The following is a 16,474-nucleotide window of genomic DNA, read 5'->3' on the forward strand; positions in this document are numbered from 1 at the left end:
AAAAATGACAGTTCAATAGGGGGCTGTTGACCTGTGAGGGTTCCATGGAGTTTATTCTTATTGTTTATTCCATTCATCTCTATGAAGCCAGTCATCTGGAGTTATGGAGTAAGATACCATCTGTTAACTGATGACAACTGCAATTCTGCTGCAGTGTTTCCCTATAACTTCAGGGAAGCAATCAGGGTTCTTGAATGTTGCTTAAGTTCCATTAGCAAACTTCGTGAGTGAAAACAAACTTAAATACAGAGTTTCTGGAAATCAAGAACTGAAGTTTGATATTTGCCCTTCAAAGTGTTGAGAAATATGCTCAGATAAATTCAATATATACTTTACCTTATGCAGGTGGTCTTTGACTTACAACAGTTCATTTAGTGACCATTTGAAGTTACAATGGCCCTGGAAAAGGTGATTTACGACCATTTTTCACACTTACGACCGTTGCAGCATCTCCATGGTAACGTGATCAAAATTCAGACGCTTGTCAACTGACTCATATTTATGATGGTTGCAGTCTCTCGGGGTCATGCGATCACCTTTTGTGACCTTCTGACAAGAAAGTCAGTGGGGAAGCCAGATTCACTTAACAACTTAAATGCAGTGGTTCACTTAACAATTCTGGCAAGAAACATCGTAAAATGAAGCGAAAGTCACTTAACAAATCTCTCACTTAGGAACATGAATTTTGCGCTCATTTGAGCTAACAGGACAAAGACTACCTGCATGTTTTTATATTGGTTCATTCTGGGTTTTTTAATTTTTGTTTTCCTGTGTTGTTTCAATGATGATGCAACCTTCGGGGTTTTGTTTTCTTAATGGAAAAGTGCATACACACACACACAGACAGACAGACAGACACACACACACGGACATGGGGGGGGGAGAGAGAGAGAATAATAAGCCAAATTTGTTGCTTAATTGTGATTATATGAGCAAGCTGTATGTCATGGTATACTTTGCTGATTAGCCAGAAATTATTATTTATAATTTACTAAAGATGATGTAGTGAGATCATAAAGATAAATGGAAAAATACCCAGGGAAAAACAGCAACAAAGTAGCTTTGTAAAATGGAATGCAGAGTCACCCGGAATGATGTATTTGGAAAGCCACAAATCTCCTTCAGCAAGAAGATTTTGTGAAAAATAAAACTTCAGATTCCTGATCCGTTAAGAAAACTAAAGCTATGAAAGTAGCACGTGGGGCATTTCTAGAATGTGAGGTTTTAATTCATTTTATTTGTTTTTAATTTGCCAAAATAATGATGGCAGAATGTCTCCCAATTTAAAAAAAAAGTATGATATTTTATATATTTAAGATAGAAACATGTTTTCAGTAGCTAAGAAGGCTTTCATATTATCTAGCATGAGATCTTCAGAAGAATTAGAGTATGGGGAAGAGGAGAGGGTTTCTTTAAGATTGTACATATTTTAAAACCATTTACCTTTTCTGGAAATAATTATTTGTTGAGGTCAAATGTCAAATCTGTTCAAACGCTGAGTTCATCCATTTCATAATACATGGGATCTTATTCATAAGACTTTTTTCCCATCCAAATCTAGGACAGTGTGTCTCTACCTTGCAGCTTTAAGATGTATGGACTTCAGTTTCCAGAATTCCCTACACTGGCTAAGGAATTCTGGGAGTTGGAGTTCACACATCTTAAAGTTGTTAAGGTTTAGAATTACCATTTCATTGGAGCAAGGACTTTCCAGGTGATCGGGAACATTGTCCTTTTGAAACTTGAGTCCCAGCAATAATCACTTTATTGAGGAACCTAGATTCCATAATGCCAGAAACAAAAAGATTTATTTTTCCAAGAATGGTAATTTAAATATCTTAGCTTCTAATCCTGTGCCCTTTCAAGATTAATTCTGAGTCCCACCATGGTATATATACCACCAGCAGAGAACCGCTGTATTAAATCATACAGTCTTCCTCATTTAATGAGTTACTGCTACTATCACCACTAGATATACAGCATATGCATGCAGTTTATTAATTAAATCTAGATTGAATATCTATATTTTTAACAGTAGTTTCCCAGGACAACAATTGGGCAGCAGCGATGAGGTAAATACCAACAATTAATGCAAAATGCAGAAACTTCACATTTCAATTGTAACAGACTTACAGAATAAAGCCATGATAGCGAACCTATGGCACAGGTGGCAAGCAGAGCCATATCTGCTGGCATGTGAGCTGTCAGTTCCAGTGCGCATGTGCACACCAGCCGGGTCATTTTTGGCCTTCCAGAGGGCCAGGGGAGGTTGTTTTTGCCCTCCCCAGGCTTCAGGAATGCCTCCGGAGCCTGGGGAGGGTAAAAAACAGGCTCAACGGACCAACCGGAAGTTCGGAAACAGTCCATTTTCCAAGGCGCTGCTCAGGAGAGTCCAAGCAAGAGTGAAATACAGCCAAACTGCCCAGAACTGAATTGAAACTTTAAGCCACGCCTCTGGTGATGATTATCCTCAGATTTTTTCAATTCAGCTAGCTCAGTGGACGTGCTTAGAGTTTTCTCTTCGTTCTGGAAGTTTTTGCTTGGACTCTCTTGAGCTAATTGTGAGTAGTTTTCGTTAAAGGTGAGCAGGCTTGGTGAGATTTGTCTATTTTAAGTGCTTTAATTGCTGGATTTCACCCCTTGTTTCCCCGGCATCCTGCTTCATACACAGGCGTCACGGGGAACTCAGGCAGCTAGCGGGGGCGCGTGGGTCAGATAGCCGGCGCCAGCGCTGCGGTAATCCCCGCTGAGAGGGGGAATCCCCGCTGAGGCTTCGAAGGTTGCTGTCGTCCGTGCCTCCTGGTGGCCGGCGTGTGGTGCGACTCAGGGCTCCTATTTAAACTTGGTGGCAAGCTTTAAAGCGCTGGGAAGCTCCGGATGCCATTTTTGAGCCACTTGCGGTTTCGATTTCAGTTTAACATACCGCGTGCCGCAGCTGCCTGCAGCCTGACACAGCAGGAGCCGCATGTTGCCTTTCTTATCTGGCCTGGCTGGCAATTTGGCTTGCTTTCTCTCAGAGCGGCAAGGATTGGGGCCTACTGATCACAGACCTTCTATTCCTGCAGGCGCTGGGAGCATTTAACGCTCGCGCTTATTACCAATTGCCTGACTTGGTGCTACGACCTCCTGCGTCTCCCTTGAGTGTTTCAGGGGCCTGCAGAGGGCTTTGCAAGGTGGTGAGTGGAGGCGATCCCTTTCATAATCCACAGTATTCTACATGGCTGATCAGGTGCCAGAAGACCCTAGCCAAGTAGGGGGGGTCATCCAGGGCTTTCTCCAGGCAGGCCGGCATGGCTGCCCGGGAGGCCATCAGGGGATCAAAGCGATACTCTAGGCCGGGGCCTAAACAGGGAGCGGGCCCAGGCAAGGATGCATTGCGTCGCCAGAAGGCCCTTGAAAAGCAGTTCTCCAAGGCCCAGCACCAGGCACAGGCTTCCCTGAGGAGGTGTCTCCTGAGGAGCCCTCCATGGAGGTTCCACCAGCTCAGTCAAAGCTTATTTCGGATAGTGAGGAGGAGGAACAGGAGTTTTCACCCACGGCCTCCATGGCAATGGCAGTTTCTCCGGGGCCTTCCATGGTGGAACAGGCTGACCTTTTCGCTTGTCCTTCGGATCTGGAGGAGGCTCTGGCCCCGGGGCCCTTGGCTCCTCAACCTCCACCTTCCAGACCTGACCCCAGGGTTCGCCCCAGGGAAGATCTAGGGCCTGACCTGTCAGTTGAGATGCAGGAGGTTATTAATAGAGCCATTTCCCGGGGCATTGAAGCGGGCATGATGCATACGGGTAAACATACCCGCAAAACTAAGCACCTCCAGCCCCAGCTAGTTGCCAGGGCTGCATCTCCTCCACTTATATCTCATTTCCCCCATTCCTCTGGGTTCCGAGGATTCGGACTGGGAGGAGGGGGAGGACATTCTTCCTAGATAGGAGGCTGAGTTCTCTGGGGAGGAAGTGGTCATCACCGAAAAGCCCACATCGTTGGGACTTTTTAAATTGGCCAATTTCAAAACCATTTTGGATAAGGCTAAGTTAGCCACCCATATGGGGTCTACCCCCCCGGTTCAAGCTACTGCTGATACGGAGGATTTATTTGGGGATTTGTTTGAGGAGCCTGTTTCGGCTCAGGAAATCATGCCTGTTCCCAAACTTTTTCTTAATTTGGTTCAGAAGCAGTGGGCTCAACCAGCCACTATGGCTACCCCCAGTAACAATGATAAGAGGCTGTACACAGTGGATGCTAGTCTGGAGGATGTACTTAAGCTGCCCCCTATCGATCCTCCTGTGGCGGCGCTTACCTCGACCTCCGTGCTGCCGCCAGACCTTCTGGAAGGTCTCAAGGCTGAGGATAAAAAGTCTGAAAATGCCTGCCACAAGACACATCAGGCAGCTGCATGGGCGATTAAGACATCCGCCTCTGCCTCCTTCCTCTCCAGAGCCGCCCTTCTCTGGTTGAGACAGCTATTGGCCAGAGTTCCAGTTAGAGATACCAAGTTGCGCCAGGACATTAATAAGATCATGGCGGCCACAGAGTACACCGCAGATGCCACCCTAGCGCAGCTAAGTTTGCCTCTCGGGCCCTGGCTTCTAATGTTACCACCAGGCGTCTCTTGTGGCTGAGGCACTGGAACGTTGACATGTGTTCCAAATGGAAGTTGGTGTCTGCTCCCTTCAAGGGTGGCAAGCTTTTCGGGGAGGTCCTGGACCCAGTCCTGGTTGAAAATAATGACAAAAAAAAAGTGATGCCGTCGGTTACCAAGAAATCCGACAAGAAGGGTTTTTACTCCTACACAAGGCAGCCCTTTCGGAACACGGAGTCTTCCTCTGGCTCCGCTCAGTCGCAGAGGCCTTTTAACCAACAGGCAGATAGGCCCCAGGATCGCCAGTCTTCCCGGGATAGGGGTTGCCAGCAGCACTATTCCTGTCGCCCCTTTCGAGGGGGCTCTGGTTCCAGTCCATTCAGGAGATATAAGTGACTGTCGCTGGTCGGCTCCCATTGGAGGGCGGCTCCAGTTGTTTCATGCCGAGTGGGAGCAGATCACGTCGGATCAGTGGGTCTTGCAAATGATCCAGCTGGGACTCACCTTGGAGTTCCTCTCCCCTCCCCCTGGTCACTTCATCAGGTGCCCCATTCCCTCATGCCCGGTCAAACGGTCCCTCATGGGGCAGGAAGTCAGGCACCTCAGGGATATCAGGGCCATAGAGCCAGTTCCAGCAGGACAGGAAGGGTCAGGGTTTTACTCTATCCTGTTCCTGGTTCCCAAAAGCTCCAGGAGGTGGAGGGGGATCCTAGATCTAAAGAGGTTGAACCATCACATCACCTATCGGAGGTTCAAGATGCAGTCCCTCCAATCTATTCTGGGCTGCATGAGGCCGGGAGACATCTTAACCTCCATAGATCTCAAAGAGGCCTACCTCCACGTTCCCATCCGCAAAGCCCACCGCAGGTACCTGAGGTTCACCTACGCAGGTCAGCACTACCAATACCGAGCCCGGCCTGTCATCGGCTCCCAGGACATTCACGAAGATCCTCGCGGCAGTGGCGGCTTTCCTCAGATCCCATCCGGTGCGGCTGCACTGTTACCTGGACGATGTCCTCCTTCAATCGTCATCCCACCAGCAGGTGGTCCTAGACCTGCAATACACGATGCAGGTACTTCAAGACCATGGTTTCTCCATCAACTTGAAAAAGAGCCACCTTTATCTGACGACCAGGCTGCAACACCTAGGGGCCGTCATCGACACCGTCACCTGCCAGGTCTTCCTGTCACAGGAGAGGGTGGTGAGCCTCAGAGAAGGTCGCACATGTGCAGCGATCCTCCCAGGCCAAGGTCGTTCAGCTGTCACAGCTCCTAGGTAAGATGATCTCTTGCCTGTCCATCGTCCCGTGGGCACGACTTCATTCTCGCCCTCTCCAGTGGCTCCTGCTCCCTTACCAAAGGGCCAACAAAAGCAGTTCACCAAGGTTCATCCCAGTTTCCATGAAGGTACGTCGTTCGCTCAGGTGGTGGATGTCTCCAGCCCTGACGAAGAGGTCCCTGTTCAAGGAGCTGACCCAGCTCACCATCACGATGGATGCCAGCCTGTACGGTTGGGGGGGCATTTCCGCAATCAGATTGCTCAAGGCAGGTGGTCCTCGGCTGAGGCATCGCACAGCATCAACTGGCTGGAGCTGAGAGCGGTCCGGTTGGCCCTGATTCGCTTTCAGGTTAGCATTCAGGGTCGTCACGTGAGGGTGTTGATGGACAATGTCACGACGAAGGTGCACATCAACCGCCAGGGGGATACGCGCTCCAGGTCCCTGATGTCGGAGGCTGACGACCTAGGTCAGTGGGTGGAGAAACATCTCTCCATTCAGGCAGAGCACATCTCCAGCAAGACCAACACCCAAGCGGACTGGCTGAGCAGGGCCACAGTCGACCACTCGGAGTGGTGTCTTCATCCACGGCTGTTCCAGCGCCTAGTTCAGAGGTTCAGTTGCCCTCAGGTGGACCTGTTTGCCACGGCAGCCAACTCACACCTTCCCAGGTTTTTCACGAGATTTCACGATCCAAGGGCCAAAGGGGCCAATGCCCTCCACTGGCCCCGGGTCCTACTCTATGCCTTCCCACTGTTACCGCTGCTCCCCCGAGTCATCCGGAAGATCCTGGCTGAGAGGGCAGAGATCCTGCTGGTCGCTCCCTTCTGGCCCAGGAGGACCTAGTTTGCCGACCTGGTGAGCCTTTCTGTAAAAGATCCATGGCGGATTCTGCCACAGGAGATCTCTCTCAGTCAGGGGGCCCTTCAACATCCGGAGCCCCAGTGGCTGCAGCTAGCCGTCTGGCACTTGAGAGGGATCTCCTGAGCAGGGACAACCTTTCCACCAAGGTGATTTCTACCATCCAGGCATCCCATCGTCCATCTACGACGCTACTTGGAGGGCATTTGTTAGTTGTTGTGCTTCTCGTGGGACCTCTGCTCCCTTTGCGTCAATTCCTATCATTCTGGACTTTCTACAGGACGGACTTGACAAAGGTTTGGCGCCCAACATGCTCCGCCATCAGGTGGTGGCACTTTCCACCATCCTGGCCCCTGACAGTCAGTCATCCCTTGGTCGTCATCCCACCATCCGCAGTTTTCTCTCGGGGGCTGCTAACCTGAGCCCTCCTATGGTTCACAGGTATCCGACTTGGGACTTTAATGTGCCCTTGTCGAGTCTCCTTTCGAACTCCTGCATACGGCCAGCATGAAGCATTTGATGTTTAAGACCGTGTTCCTCATCGCCATCACTTCGGCTAGGCGTATTTCTGAACTCTCTGACTGATTCACCAAGACAGAGTTATCCTCAGACTGGATCCGTCTTTCATCCTCAAGAGTAATTCTTGGTTTCATTGGGCTCAGGAGGTCATCTTCCTGACTTCTGCCCTCATTCCAGACATCTCCGTGAGAAGCGCTGGCCCAAGTTGGATATCCGCAGGACGCTTCGCAGATACATCAAGTGCATGGCCAGCTTCCGCCGTTCTGAGTCACTGTTCATCTCCTTCCAGCCATCTTCTCAAGACCGGAAGGTGTCCTCGTCTACTATTGGCGGATGGCTTAGGGCCTGCCTCGCCCATGTTCTGCAGTCTAAACAGGTGTTGCAGGTACTACACTCATCATAGGTATCGATGGTGCAGCTGTCACAACTCCTCGGCAAGATGATTTTGTGCCTGTCAGTAGTTCCTTGGGCACGCCTTCATTTGTGACACCTACAATGGCTCCTCCTGCCCTATCAGAGGGCTAACATTAGCAACTCTCAACAGCTGGTTCGAGTCTCTCTGAAGGTACGTCAGTCTCTCCAGTGCTGATTGTCCCCTGCGCTGGCAAAGAGCACCCTTTTCAAAGAGCCAGACCGTCTCACCATCACAACGGATGCCAGTCTATTCGGCTGGGGCACTCATCTCCACAACCATATTGCGCAGGGCAGATAGTCGTCCCACAGCATCAACTGGTTAGTACTGAGAGCAGTGCGGGTCGCACTTGTTCACTTTCGAGACCACATCAAGGGGCGTCACGTGAGAATCCTAATGGACAATGTGGCCACAAAGGCGCACATAAACCGCCAAGGGGGCACCCGCTCCAAGTCCCTGATGGAGGAATCAGAGCGCCTGGGAATGTGGGCAGAAAAACACCTGTGCTCGATCCAAGCGGAGCACATCTCCGGGGTCCACAACATCCAGGTGGACTGTCTGAGCAGGCCACGGTCGATCACTCTGAGTGGTGCCTCCACCTGCAACTGTTCCACCAGTTGTCTCAGAGGTTCGGCCATCCTCTGGTCGACCTGTTCGCCTCCCCAGAGAACACATACCTCCCCAGGTTCTTCTCCAGTTTCCATGTCCCGCAAGCCGAAGGGGTCAACGCTCTCCACTCTCCGTGGCCACTGGGTCTGATGTACGCCTTCCCCCTGTTGCCTCTTCTTCCCAGGGTGATTTGGAAAATTCTATTAGAGGAGGCGGAAATTCTGCTCGTGGCTCCCTACTGGCCCAGAAGGACCTGGTTCGCCAACCTGGTGAGTCTCTCCGTCAACCTTCCTTGGCAGATTCCCCAGCATAAGGTCTCTCTTAGCCAGGGGGCACTTCAACATCCAGAGTCCCAGCGGCTTCAACTAGCCGTCTGGCACTTGAGAGGGACCTCCTAAGTAGGGGTAGCCTTTCCACCAAGGTCATTCACACCATTCAGGCGTCCAGACGGCCTTCTACAACCAGAATATATGATGCGACGTGCAAGGCCTTCGACAACTGGGGCAGAGAGCATGAGGCTGAGGCTACTACAGCTATGATTTCCCAGATCTTGGACTTCTTACAAGACGGACTTGACCAGGCCCTAGCCCCTAACACTCTTAGATGGCAGGTGGCGGCTTTGTCCACGATTTTGACGGTAGATGACCACTCTTCCCTTGGGTGTCATCCCATCATCCGCAGTTTCCTACGGGGCGCAACCAACCTGAGGCCTCCGGTTGTTCACAGGTACCCCTCATGGGATCTCAATGTAGTGTTACGGGCTCTCATTGCCCCAGCCTTTGAGCCCCTCTGTTCAGCCAGCCTCAAACATCTGACATTTATGACAGCCTTTTTTATTGCCATCACGTCTGCACGGCGAATTTCCGAATTGGCAGCTCTGTCAATTCGTAAGGACTTTTTTTTTATTCAACCTCCATTTGGACCCGGCATTTATACCCAAAATCAACTCTTGGTTTCACTGGGCCCAGGAGGTCATACTTCCGGATTTTTGTCCATACCTCAAACATCCCAAGGAGAAAGAGTGGCATGTGCTTGATGTTTGTAGAGCGATACGTAAGTACATCAAACGCACGGCTGCCTTCTGTCGCTCTGAATCACTTTTTGTTGCATTTCAACCAGCCTCCCAGGGCCGCAAAGTCTCTTCTCAGACCATCGGTCGCTGGCTACGGGCCTGCATCACCTCGGCCCACATTCTTCAATCTATCCCGGTGCCATGCCATATCATTGTGCATTCTACGAGAAGCGCCATCACCACACCTGCAACGTGGACTTCCTTATCCCCCTTTGTTTGACATTACAGACTGGACAAATTCGCCTCTGCAGAGGGGGCATTTGGGAGGCAGGTTCTCCAGGGCATTCATACCAGTGGAGAGACCCTGGATGCTTCCGCTCCCTGCCCTAGTGACATTTAGCTTGGGTATGTCCCATGCTTGGACTCTCCAGAGCAGCACCCAGGAAAATGACCATTGGCTTACCTGAAGGGTCCTTTTCTGGGTGCTGCGAAGGAGAGTCCAACCCCACCCTGGGGTCTGCTCCGCCAGTTGTCATATGGTTCTGCGGAACTATGGATACTTGTTTTGACTTCCTTGACTTTGTTCCTGAACTCAGCGCGCATTGTCCACGCATTCATTGAAGAAAATCTGAAGAATAGCCGGCACCAGAGGCGTGGCTTAAAGTTTCAATTCAGTCCTGGGCAGATTGGCTGTATTTAACCCATGCTTGGACTCTCCTTCACAGCACCCAGAAAAGGACCCTTCCGGTAAGCCAGTGGTCATTTCTGGCTTCCAGAGGGCCTCTGGGGGGCCGGGGGAGACCGTTTTTCACCCTTCCCAGGCTTTGGAGGCTTTCCTGGAGCCCAAGGAGAGCAAAAATGGCCTCCCCTGTCCCACTGTAAGCCAGAAACGGATGGTGTCTAAACTTCTGGTTGGCCCGCTGGACCTGTTTTTCACTCTCCCCGGGCTCCGGAGGTTTTCCTTAAGCCTGGGGAAGGCAAAAACTGCCTCCCCCCAGCCCTCCGGAGGCCCTCTGGAAGCGGGAAACAGATCATTTCCAAACTTCAGGTTGGCCCATTGGGCCTGTTTTCTACTTTTCCCAGGCTCTGGAGGATTTCCTGAAGCCTGGAGAGGGTGAAAACCCCTCCCCCTTGCGGGGGTGGTACTGCGTGCATGCATGGGGAGGTGTCATGCGCACTTGCATGGGGGTGTGCATTGTGCACACATGCGCAGGTGAGTGGGGTGCATTGCATTGTGGGTGTGAGGCACATCCACGCGCCATTGCGCACCCGCACATAGTTTTGGCACACTTTTAGAAAAAGGTTTGTCATCACTGGAATAAAGCATGCAGCATGGTTCATTTATACCCATGGTTTTATTTGATATTATTGAGCCATGGTTAAAGCCTGGATCTCTGCTTGTGGTATTTCCTTTTTTCATTCTTGCGGCAAAAATCTTCCTTGTCTATTTAAATCTGCAAAGCTTGAAGGACTTCTTTCAGAAGACCTGCCTGTCAGTCTGCTCCAACAAAAGCAGGTGTGGCTTTGTAAAACATCAGCCATTTTATTTGTGTATATGCTTTAGCTATTTGACTTCATTAGCTCATGAAACATTTACTGGTAATACTCGAGTTAACAACTGAAATTGAACCTGACAATTAAGGTTATAAGTTGTGATGGTCATACTGTGGGGCACCAGGTGACTGGATTTGATTTTATGGTTAAGCAAATGAAGTAGTCAATAAGTGATACTTCAAATGCATCAATACTCTGCCTATCCTGCTTCCTTAAAGTCAAACCTTTGCTTTCATAGTGTCACAGGGAATATCATAGTTGCATGATTCTTATCTTTGTAGGAATAAACACATCACAGCGTTCGAAGAACATTTCCATTTTAATGGCGGTTCTATCAGGAGCTACTTTTTAGAATTTTTCTGGACTGTTCCTTTACTGCTTAAAAAGCAGAAGCTATCCACCACTTCAGTAGCAATAGTTCTTAGGCTTATATACTGCTTCATAGTGCTTTACAGCCCTCTCTAAGCGGGTTACAGAGTCAGCATATTGCCCCTAACAATCTGGGTCCTTATTTTACTGACCTAGAAAGATGGAAGGCTTAGTAAAACTTGAGCTGATTAAGATCAAACTCCTAGCAATGACTTGAATAAACCTGCAATACTGCATTCTAACTCCTGCGCCACCACAGATCATAGTATCTTTATTGTCAAATTCCACGGCTGCTTGTTTTACTGGTCATTTATTTGGTCTTCTTTGTATTTAATTTTAATCCCATTTTCACTGTCTTTCTTGGCTTTTAGATCTTCCAAATATTTTGCCTTGTCAGTTATCAGTGTAGTATTGTCACTATAGTACAGGTTAGTAATGTTTCTTCTTCCTCCAATCTTAAAACCTTGCTTACTTTCTAATTTCCTGTTCCTTTTGCAGCCTCCACGTACCCTTGTCCTGTTGTTCAGGATAGTTTTTAATACATTCCCTCCTGTTTTCCAGGAAGTCATCCTGTGAGTAGAAACCTCCTTCGTAGGATGGATTTGTATGTAAATACTTTGCAAACACAAGTCATAAGTTTGGGTCTAAGGCCGGGATGGCGAACCTATGGTACGCGGAGCCATTTGTCAGGGCATGCGAGGCGCTGGCCTGTCAGCTGGCCAACACGCATGCGCATGCTGGTCAGCTGACTTTAGCCTTTTTTTGAGGCCATTTTTCGCCCTCCCCAGGCTCCAGAGGCTTTATAGGAGCCTGGGGAGGGCAAAAGCAGTCTCCTCCACCCCACCGGAGGCCCTCCGGAGGCTTCAGGAGCTTTCCTGAAGCCTCCAGAGCACAAAAAACTGCCCCTATGGGCAAACCGGAAATTCAGGAACGGACTTCTGGTTTGCTCGTAGGGCCATTTTTAGTCCTCTGGAGCCTTCAGGGAAGGCCCCTGAAGGCTCCTGAGAGCTTAAACTGGCCCTACGAGCAAACCGGAAGTCCGTTCCCAAACTTACGGTTTGCCTGTAGGGGCGTTTTTTCGCACTCTGGAGCCTTCAGGGAAGCTCCTGAAGCCTCCGGGGGGGGGGCTGTTTTCGCTCTCCCCAGGCTCCTATAAAGCCTCTGGAGCCTGGGGAAGGTGAAAAAAGCATGCAAAAAATGGGGGGGGAGCGCCTGTCATGCATGCATGCGCTCTGGGGGTCGCGCATTGGATTATGGGTGCAGCACGCCTGCGCACGACTCCCCCGTGCTCCCCCTGATTTTGGCACGCGAGCCAAAAAAGGTTCGTCATCACTGCTCTAGGGTTTGCAATCTGGTTTACAACTCGAATGCAAAGAAAAGTTAGAAGGGGGATGGGGAAATCTGAACTTACTAAACAAGGGCAAAGGTAAACAGAAAAAAAAATCAGTGGCATTGTTAAATGTTAAATAAAAGAGAGAAAGAACCACTGATGGACTTCATTCTTGTTTTGAAAAAAAAACATAGGAGAGGGAAGATACCCATTTTTGGAAGAGAGCAAAAATGTACGGGGGCAGTCAAATGAACCGTAGCACCAAATAAAACAAAAGTAGGCAAAAGACAAGGTTTTTTTGACATTTTTGTTCAGTTGGCTGAACATTCGTCATGATATTTATTCTTTTACAATAAATGTTTTTGTTAAAATGATAGAAAAGCAGGCAGTAATAGAATACAGCACAGTAACAGGCAGCTCTTCTGCTAGAGGAATTGTTTTGGAGGAATTGGTTTGCGGGATCTAGCTGCTTTTTATAAAAGAAGAGGATTGAAGGAATGATGACCTGGAAAAAACAGGAGGTCTGATAAGCCAGCTGCAGCTCATGGCAGCTTAAATCGTTGATTCTTTGCCCTGCAGATGAAGAGGGTTCTCTTCCTACATCCTCCGATAAGGGAAAGAAGATTCAGATCTGCAGAAATCTCCTTTGATTTGATAAACGTCACTTAGACTAGACTTCTAATGTTTTGGATGGCATGATGCCTTTAGGTCTTGCTCTGCTTGTTTACATATCAGGTTTTTTAAAAATATTTTTATCTCTGCTCCATTCACACACTTTACTGCTGAACTTGACCCATTTTCCTTCAAGTGTGCCCTACTTTTTTTTTTTTTGCAGAACCAGAGGCATGTCAAATTATTATTAGTAGATCTGCCCTCTTTTTATCAAATGAAAAGAGACAAGCTGGACTTGAGTACTTTAAGGGTAAAGAGACTGTTCTCTGCAGGCAGGCGGGAGTTTTCCTCTATTCTAAGTAATGGTTGCAAGGTTGAAGGACTATGGAGCATGGCCGGAGGACAGGAGGAGATTGTGTATCTGTCAGACTTAATAAAGTAGAGTACATACAAGAGGGAAATTCATTTTGTTATAAGGGGGCAGGGAAGAGCCAGGCTGCAGCTGCTGGTAAAGTGATACAGAAGAGCCGGCCCTGTTGTCATGAGGAGAACCTGCAGTGTGTATTTTCCTTGTGTCTATGCTTGCAAGTAGTGCTTTGGGGCTTGGATTGTAGGAAAAGGACAAAGTAAAACTCGGATTAATTCTCTATGTATGTATTTCATATGGCTAAGGTGTTAGTTGGGTGCTGGAGAGGCCAGTCTCCATCATGGAAAGTCACCGGATCATCTATCTCGTGTTGTAATGGGAAAAGGAAGTGCTAGCTATGCAGTCTTGCACTGCTGAATGATGAGGATGAGGGTGATAGTGATGAGGATGAGGATGTGATTGCAAACAGTAAAGTTAGCTTTTAGCCAACGTAAGTCCTCTTAGTCTGAATAGACTCACTTATATGAACTCAAATAATTCTGAATGAAATAGAAGCAAAATTTTGAAATGTTTCAGTGCCCCGTGAAACATGAATACTGCTTACTAGTATTGGTAAGAAATATTTGTTGAGCCATAAACTTAGGCCTAGATGTGTATCACTCATCCCTGATAGTTTGCAAGTTAGCAGTGGTGCCACTTACCTTGCTGAAAATCAGGTTGTGTAATCCAATTTATTCTTAAAGTCACTGTTTAACATGGTAAAGTGAGGGAGTTATTCTTTATTTACTTACTCATTCCAAAATTGCTCTTAACAAGCAGCCAAAACAAGCATATCCAAACCTGTTTGATAGGAGTCTGGTAATACCGGATGCCTGAAAAGGCAAGGCTGCTTCAGATGATTTTAAGGAAATATTTCTTCCAAGGTTTCTCAATTGGGGTCCCCCCTGTTCCTGCTTGAGCACATCATTTTCTACTAGTGTACCATGTTGTGTGGTAGTGGTAGAAACCAGGAATTCAGTTCTTATAAGCAATCCTTTTGCTAATCGCAACTACTCTAAGCAATCTGTTGTCCTACCTCTTGCACAGTTGTATTGTTGTCTTCCCTTAGCTGGTGAAACAAGTTAAGAGATTAAAAATGCATATTTTGTCAACTCAGGTTTCTGCAAATGCACATACCAATCATTGCAATGTAAATTTATTTCAAATTAGCATGTGGATTGCACGTATGGTTGCACTTCTTATAATAACCTGTGTAATAGAGCAAAGCGCCCCTGCATTTATTTGGTGTTACCTCAGAGAAGTCATTAAATTAGCATTCATAACAAGGGGAGTCTGCATACTGACAGTTAAATCCAACTTTTTCTATTTGAATTATGATAATCCATAGTATTTAATTTCATGGCTTCAGTTGCATTAGAAATAGGAGTGTGCCAATTTAGGAGCCCGATTGCCTTCAGAAAGAAATCCTGAGGATGCCAGGTGTCTGAGATTAGAGAACTTTGCCAGTAGGTATCATGATACATGGCATTTGCAATTTATATAGGTAGTCCTCAACTTACAACCATTCATTTGGTGACCAGTTGGAGTTACACCAGGACTGAAAAAAGTGACTTATGATCAATTTTCACACTTAACAACCGTTGCAGCATTCCCCATGGTCACATGATCAAAATTTGGACGCTTGGCAACTGACATGTATTTATGGCATCTATGATCCCAAGGTCATGTCATCACCATTTATAACCTTCCCAGTGACTTCCGTTAAGCAAAGTCAGTGGGGAAGGCACATTTGCTTGATGATCACATGAATGGATTATCACTTAACATATGCAGTGATTTGCTTAATAAAATGAGAAAAACAGAATTGCCTTACTTAGGCATTTTTTGGAAATTTTTGGGCTCAATTGCGATCATAAGTTGATCTGTACTATTAATGTATTCAAGGTGGCTGGCTCCCAAATAAGTTTGAAATAAGTGAGGGTTACTTTTGACTGGACATGTGTAAAATTGAGCAGTTAGAGTATTCCAATACCAATGTGATTAATCCAGCTTTTATAATAGTAAATTTGTATTTGCTGTACATATGAATATGGTAGATTCAGCAGCTTTTTCAGAAGGAGAACACCATGACAAAATTTTGTCTCATGTATTGGGTACCAAAATACATTTTTTAAAAAGACAATAAATGACATATTGAGATTACAGAATTCTCATTCTGGCAGCTCACAAGATTTCAGTGTTCTTTTTCTGAAAGTTTGTTTCTCATGTGATTTCATGTTTGAATGCTGAAGTCTTGCAAGATTTTGTGATATCATAATATTTTAACTATACAAACACATGCAGGAGAAATGCAAATTCTCCTTTCAGATTTTCTGAAGTTTTGAATATTTTTGTTACTGAATATTGTCAAAGCTTCATTTGATTGATGCTGATTTATAAAGAGAGGCTGAGTAAATGAATGACGTGGAAATTTCTTTCACAAGCACAGTATCATTATGCAATGGGCCACTGGTATTAATTGCCCCTTTAATATAATCATTTCAACCCAATAATCAAAGCTAGCTACATTAAACAATATAGGTTGCTTTGGGCCATTCACTGTAGAAATCTCACAAACTTCGTTCCTGTTTGGGGGGAGGGGGGAGGGAGGGAGAGGGAGAGGGAGAGAGAATATCACACACACCAAACAAAAAAACATGTAATAGCCTGGAGGAATGTTCTGTGGATAGGTAGATCAAATGAGTAACTTTTGAATCTACTTGAGTGTTATGTCTGGCAGAAACCAAGCACTATATTTTACAATAAGAGCTTTATATCAAGTCAAGCAGGGAGATATTTGACAATACAATGTGGTAAGGCTGCTTGCTTTCTCCTTAACACCTCCTTAGTTCACGTGTTTTCGGGTGCAAGTATGGCAAGCCTTGAGAAAGCCATGCCTTCTTTAACAAGCTGCTGACAAATAGAATCAATGTGTAA

General features: G+C 47.1%; 1 protein-coding gene across 6 annotated transcripts in view; it reads left to right on the top strand.

Moving 5' to 3' along the window:
- The window catches only part of CLASP1 (cytoplasmic linker associated protein 1), a 265,163-nt gene that overhangs the window by 31,786 nt on the left and 216,903 nt on the right, over positions 1-16,474 (top strand). The gene's annotated exons all lie outside the window — the stretch shown is intronic.

This window comes from Thamnophis elegans, chromosome 1, assembly GCF_009769535.1.
Source record: "Thamnophis elegans isolate rThaEle1 chromosome 1, rThaEle1.pri, whole genome shotgun sequence".
NCBI classification, from domain to species: domain Eukaryota; kingdom Metazoa; phylum Chordata; class Lepidosauria; order Squamata; family Colubridae; genus Thamnophis; species Thamnophis elegans.